This window comes from Triticum dicoccoides, chromosome 2A (genome assembly GCF_002162155.2).
Source record: "Triticum dicoccoides isolate Atlit2015 ecotype Zavitan chromosome 2A, WEW_v2.0, whole genome shotgun sequence".
Taxonomy (NCBI): Eukaryota; Viridiplantae; Streptophyta; class Magnoliopsida; order Poales; family Poaceae; genus Triticum; species Triticum dicoccoides.
The window spans coordinates 724,768,141-724,774,356 of record NC_041382.1 but is presented as its reverse complement, the minus strand read 5'-3'; the positions used below and the strand labels follow the sequence as shown (position 1 = coordinate 724,774,356).

Sequence of the window (6,216 nt, the reverse complement as noted above, 5' to 3'; positions counted from 1 at the left end):
CTTTATTTATGTGTCTCGGAAATATTGCTAGTCCCACATGTAGATAGGGATGCATTTGTTTACCAATGAAGGTTGTTGATCTCATACGTGAATTTACCATCAATTCTAACCTTTATAAGTAGGATAAATGAAATGATTTGTCAATCTTTTATAGGCTGGACTCGGTCCACCGAAGCCCATTCTCTGCGGCTCAGCCCGCTTCTTCCCCAACTTCCTCTCCGCTCGCACGCACGCACGGCCGGACAACGGCACAACCCCACGGTAACGACACACTCCATCAGTGCCCACTCGCCGGCGGTGTCAGCAGATATGAACGCCGCCCACCGCCGAACAAATCCATGTGTTACTGCCCTAGTTTCTCGCGCGACTTCGCTTCGCGACGGGAGGGGATATTAACGGAGGGGTTGGCCACGGCGGCCAATGGCGGCGGCGACGGGCCACCCGCGACCTGCGCGTGGCCGGCCCCACCATCGCCATCTTCATCGACGCGCAAGAGGATCTGGCCCTCCAGTGACGGCACGGCGCCGTCGACTGGATCTGCGGGCGGCGGCGACCCCCGATTCCCCAGCCCCCACGGCAACCAGCTGGCCATTCCCGCTTCCCGGGCCATCGCGTTGGCAGTTTGGCACCTCACCAGCGTGCCTCAGCCCTCAGGCGGGAGTCGTCCCAGCAGCACGGACGTTGGTCCAACCCTCGGATGCACCTTTGGGTTCACAAGTTAGAATCCGCCGAGATTCCACCCAAGTCCAAGATTCCACCGCCGGGAACGCGGTATGTCATATTTTATCTCCTCCATCAGACCATCACTCAAGTCAAAACCTGAAAAGTCAAGCATTGTCATCATGTCGTGGGTGGGCAGGCAGATGAAATTGCATCGAAAGTCATGGGTTTGACGGGCATAATCATGTAGAGAAATGCAGATAGTAACAGCTACTCATGCAAATAATACTGGCTGACACTAACGCGAAAGCTGCGGGGCATGTATTGTATTGCAGGCTTGCCACTTCTTGGAAGATTAACTGCCATATTATATGGGGATAAGTATATTTTTTGTCCTTCAACTATTTCGAAAGTCTACAAATGATCCCTCAATTTTAAAACCAGCAAATGCTAGTCCCTCAACTTTCAAAACCGGATAAGTTTAGTCCTTCGGACCATTTAGGGTGGTTTGGTGCTGATGTGAACATGGTTTTAACTAAAACTAAACATGTCATGCAAGTTTGACCGCCATGTCACACAGGTTTGACCGCCACATTAGTATCCACAAACTCACCGTGGCCACTGTCATCGAGCCACTCCTCCTGTAGCATGTAGGAACTCGTGACAACGTACGGGTGCCGGCCAGAGGGCGTTGTGCTGCAGCAGCAGCACCTCCTCGGCAGCTCGTCAGGAGGCGCCAGCCGGCTGGGCTCAGGCGTGCTCTACGAGATTGCATATGGGTATTTACACGCGCCGAAGCTGGCTTGGGTTCCACCGGAAGACAATACACACGTACAGTAGAGCTGCTGGACCGATTCACAGGAGACTAGCTAGCTACCTTACTAGATGGATTTTCGCCGGATTGGAAAACGCCTTGACTCTCACCGGGAGAGGAGCTCGTGCCTCCGCCACGTACAACCGGGGCTTGAGAAGCACCTCGCCATGTTCTTAAGGCCCCGCTTGGTTCGTCGTTTTGGAGCGATTTACACCGGTAAAATATGCAAGTGTAAAACAAAACGAGCCGTATTGAGTTATGCGGTTGGTTCGTCGGTTTTGGGTGGTATTTTTTACACCGGTTTTGTCAAATACACTTGTATTACACCGGTTTTGGATACAGACCTGGGCCCGACGTTTTCTGCCTCCGCATTCTCTCTCTCTCTCTCCAAATCGTGGAGGTGGGCACGCGCCGCCGGAGCAAGAAAGGGGTGAGGCACCAGCGGCAAAGGCTGCGACGGGGCCAGGTGTCGCCGCCGGCGCCCGTGCCAGTGACCGTGACCGTGAAAGAGACGAGGGGCGCTGTCGACCGCGACCACGCCGGGAGAAGCTGCCGCGGAGACATCCGGAGCTTCTCGGAGAGTAGCCGGCCGAGGACCCAGTCCCGCTAGCGATTGAGCGGGCTGCCGGCAGAGGCGGCGAGCGACGGACCGCCGGAACGCCCACCTCGATGAACACGGAGGAGATGGGTTGGATCTTGCCGGATAAACTGGAGAGCCGTGCCCTCCAACGAGGACATCGCCATGGCCTGGAGCAGCTGGACGGTGCAGTTCCTATCGAGGCAGAGCATGATGACCGGGCTGTGGCAACGCGATAGATCGCGCATGGCGAGGTGGTGAGGTTGCCGAGCACCAGGAGCGCCCACGGCGACCGGGGACAGATTGATGGCCGGCGGCCCGGCGGTTGAGGCAGAGGAGTGAGACGATGACCAGGAGGGGGATGAGCAGCCGGTAGAGCGGTAACTTGGTCGCACGGGCCCTGGCTTTGTCGATGGCGTTGGAGGTTGGACGTGATGATGCTTGTGTGCTTGAATACGGTGGCATTACAACCTGGGAGCCAAGCGCATGTTACAACCGGAAATTATTTACACCAGGAATTTGTTGGAGGTGGGTAATATACAGGTGTAAAATGTTACCGGGGTAGCAAAAATACAGCATTCCAATCGGGGCCTAAGCAACCTCGATCGACAGTGTGCACGGAGACGAGTATCGGAGTCGAGCCTGGACGTGGATTCATCCGCATCAGCCGGTAGGGCCGTGCACAAGGTCGCCCATGGACATCCTTCGCTCGGCCCAGGACGCACTGATGACCCTCGAGTGGTGACGGCGGCTGCTGCGCAAAACCGCTCATCAGAGGCACCAGAACGTTGGTCGGGCTGCTGGGCATGATCTCGGTGTCGAAGAAGGGCACGCCGTAGACCTGCTGTGCGTCCCTTGACACCACCGTCCGAAAATATAACACGCGCATGACATGTGTTTGATAAAATGCCAAGAAAAACCATGCCACGTCATCAACAAAACCACACAAAGCGGTATGAGGGACTAAACATATCCGGTTTGAGAAGTTGAGGGACTAGGTTTGCTGGTTTCGGACTTGAAGAACCATTTCTATACTTCGGAGAAAATTAAGGGATGAAATATACTTATCCCTATTATATGTAACTAAATGTTGTTGTCTCTGATCGATGGAGGACCAGAATTCAAACCTCAGTAGGTAAGCTGGTCAGCACTTTGTAGAACAGTGCTGGAGGATGCACCACCTATAAGGCTCTAACCATTCTTCTTCACCAGGAGCAAGAAGGGTCGCTGACTATGGTGTTAATCTCCAGCCTTCTTCTATGCTCGTTCTTGGCCCTTTCTCCCATAGCCTTTGCTGCTGATGTTACTGACACGCTCGGCAAGGGCCAGAATGTCACTGATGGCGAGACACTCGTCTCAGCCGATGGGTCATTCACCCTGGGCATCTTCTCCCCTGGGGTGGCTGCCGAGAGATATCTTGGTATATGGTTCACCATGTCCGAGGATGTCGTCAGTTGGGTAACCAACTCTGACCGTCCTCTCACTGACGCTTTCGGGGTGTTGGTGATCAGTGGCACCGGAAGCCTTCTCCTGCTGGATAGCTCCGGTCAAGTCGTGTGGTCTTCAAACACGACGGGCACCGGCTTCATGACAGCGCAATTGCTCAATTCGGGCAATCTGGTCTTGAGCGACGGAAGCGGAGGCGCCGCCATGTGGCAGTCGTTCGACCACCTGTCGAACACGCAGCTTCCCGGCATGAAGATCGGCAAGAACCTGTGGACCGGTGCAGAGTGGCGACTTACGTCGTGGCATTCGCCGAACGACCCTTCCCCAGGTAACTTCCACTACACGACCAATTTGGAAGGCGTGCCGCAAAACGTTCTCTTGGATGGTGATAAAGTGATATATCGCACCGGACCATGGAATGGCCTATGGTTCAGCGGTGTCACGGAGATGGCCACATATTCTGACTTTTTCGCCTACCAGTTGACAAATACCCCAAGCGAGGTAACCACTAACCTACGGTTATGTCGCCAAGCCTGGAGCACCCTTGTCACATCTACTGCTCACCCACGACGGAGTATTCCGGCGCCTAGTGTGGGAGCCGAGCAGCCGGGCATGGAAGGTCTTCTTCCAAGGGCCGAGGGACATCTGCGACGACTACGGGAAGTGCGGGGCATTTGGTATGTGCAATGCCAATGCGCCGTCGACATCATTCTGCAACTGCATCAAGGGGTTCAGCCCGACATCTCCGGTGCAGTGGAAGATGAGGGACACCTCCAACGGATGCCACCGAAACGTCGTGTTGGACTGTGGCAATGGAGCTTCCACCACAGATGGTTTCGTGGTGATGCACGGAGTGAAGCTTCCTGATACACGCAATGCGTCAGTGGATGCAAGCATCACGTTGGAAGAATGTAGGGCGAAGTGCCTGGTAAACTGTTCATGCCTAGGCTATGCAGCATTGGATATCCGGGGAGGAGGCGTTGGAACTGGGTGCATCATCTGGAAAGATGACCTCATGGATCTGCGGTATGTAGATGGAGGACAAACCCTCTATCTAAGATCTGCCAAGTCTGAATTAGGTGCGTCCAGTTCTCCTTAAAGACTTGGTGTGAGCCCACTTTTACTTTCATAGGCCCATGAAATTTACGGTGACTTCTTTACTCAAGCCTGGATGTTTATTAAAACCAGACGGTAAGATAGTGCACAATCTGGGTATCTTTTAAATTCATTTTAAACTTCATGACTAGTGATAATCTCCATCTGCAGAATTAAGATTGATGATGGTAGAGTAATTATATTTTTGTGGTAGTCTGTTGGCAATCTAGATGGTAATCTTCCTTTTGTATTTGCATCTGTCAAATTTCTTGAATTTAATGATAAACTAAGTTAGCAATACCACGAGTCCACGACTAGCAAGATAAAGAGAATCTAAACTTATTCTACAGAGGGAATACAAGTGGGTGCTCTCCGTTGCTTATGTCTATTGATAAACCGATACCGTGCACGATCATGCTTTGCTATGCTGCTGTTTTGCCATCTGCTGAACTTGCCCTAACCGTGCATCTGAAATATGTTTTAAAACTGTAACAGCTGAGGTGCGGTACCGAGCATTTCCAACTGGGCTTATTATTGGTGCATCGATAGCCTCCCTTGCCGTGGTTCTCTTTTCTCTTTGGTTGTTCGCTGTTGTGAGGAGACGACGACGGGAATCAAGAATATCAGGTAACAACATGACCATGCACACTGATTGCTTTCACATCCCTTTCTTGCAATGATAAGGAGAATGCTGTAAACATTCTGATAAGCCTGATTGTTTTTCCAGTAGACAATGCCCAGGGAGGTGCAAATGGTGCTGGTGCTGATATTCGCTCCAATCCTGCTTCGACTGTCCAGTCCGTCTGTGCAGTTGGTCTTCCTACTATAACGGAGGCTACAGGAAATTTCTCTGAAGAAAATATCATCGGTGAGGGCGAATATAGTGTCGTCTATAAGGTATTATTTATTTCTTGTACATATCAACTGACATTTGTCACAGATTGACTACACAGTACACACAGAGTAATGAAATCAGACTTCCTAACCACACCCTATAGTAGTTGATTGTACAAGACATATATCTACTGAATCTACATCGTAACATGGTACTGTATTATCACCAGGGGCAGCTACACGATGATACAATAGTTGCTGTGAAGAGGCTGAAACACTATCGTCTTACTAATAAAGGCAGGGAACATTTCTCAAGGGAAGTGGAAATGATGTCAAAGCTCATGCATGCCAATCTTGCTAAGCTCCTCTGGTATTGCCAGGAAGGAGACGAGTGGATATTAGTCTATGAGTGGATGGAGCGCCAGAGTTTGAATCTCTACATTTTTGGTACTACTAGTTCCAATGCATGACATGTTAATCTATCATTATGTACAGATGTAACCCACAACTATTCCGATCTGTTTTTGGCCTCACACACCTATTTGGAAATGCAGGGGAAGAAAACGGATTCCGTTCCTCACTGAATTGGTCGCAAAGACTGGGAGTAATTCATGGGATTGCCGTAGGCGTTAAATTTCTTCACGCAGAAGGATTCATTCACAGGGATCTAAAACCTGGCAATATACTTGTCAGTGACACGTGGCATCCCAAGATAGCGGACTTTGCCACCACGAAGCTGTTTATCGATGAGCAGACAAATCCGACACTAGTACTGACGCCGTATGATTGA

General features: G+C 51.3%; 1 pseudogene; it reads left to right on the top strand.

Moving 5' to 3' along the window:
- The first annotated feature begins 3,284 nt into the window (after window positions 1-3,284).
- LOC119358213 lies at window positions 3,285-6,216 on the top strand (annotated as a pseudogene).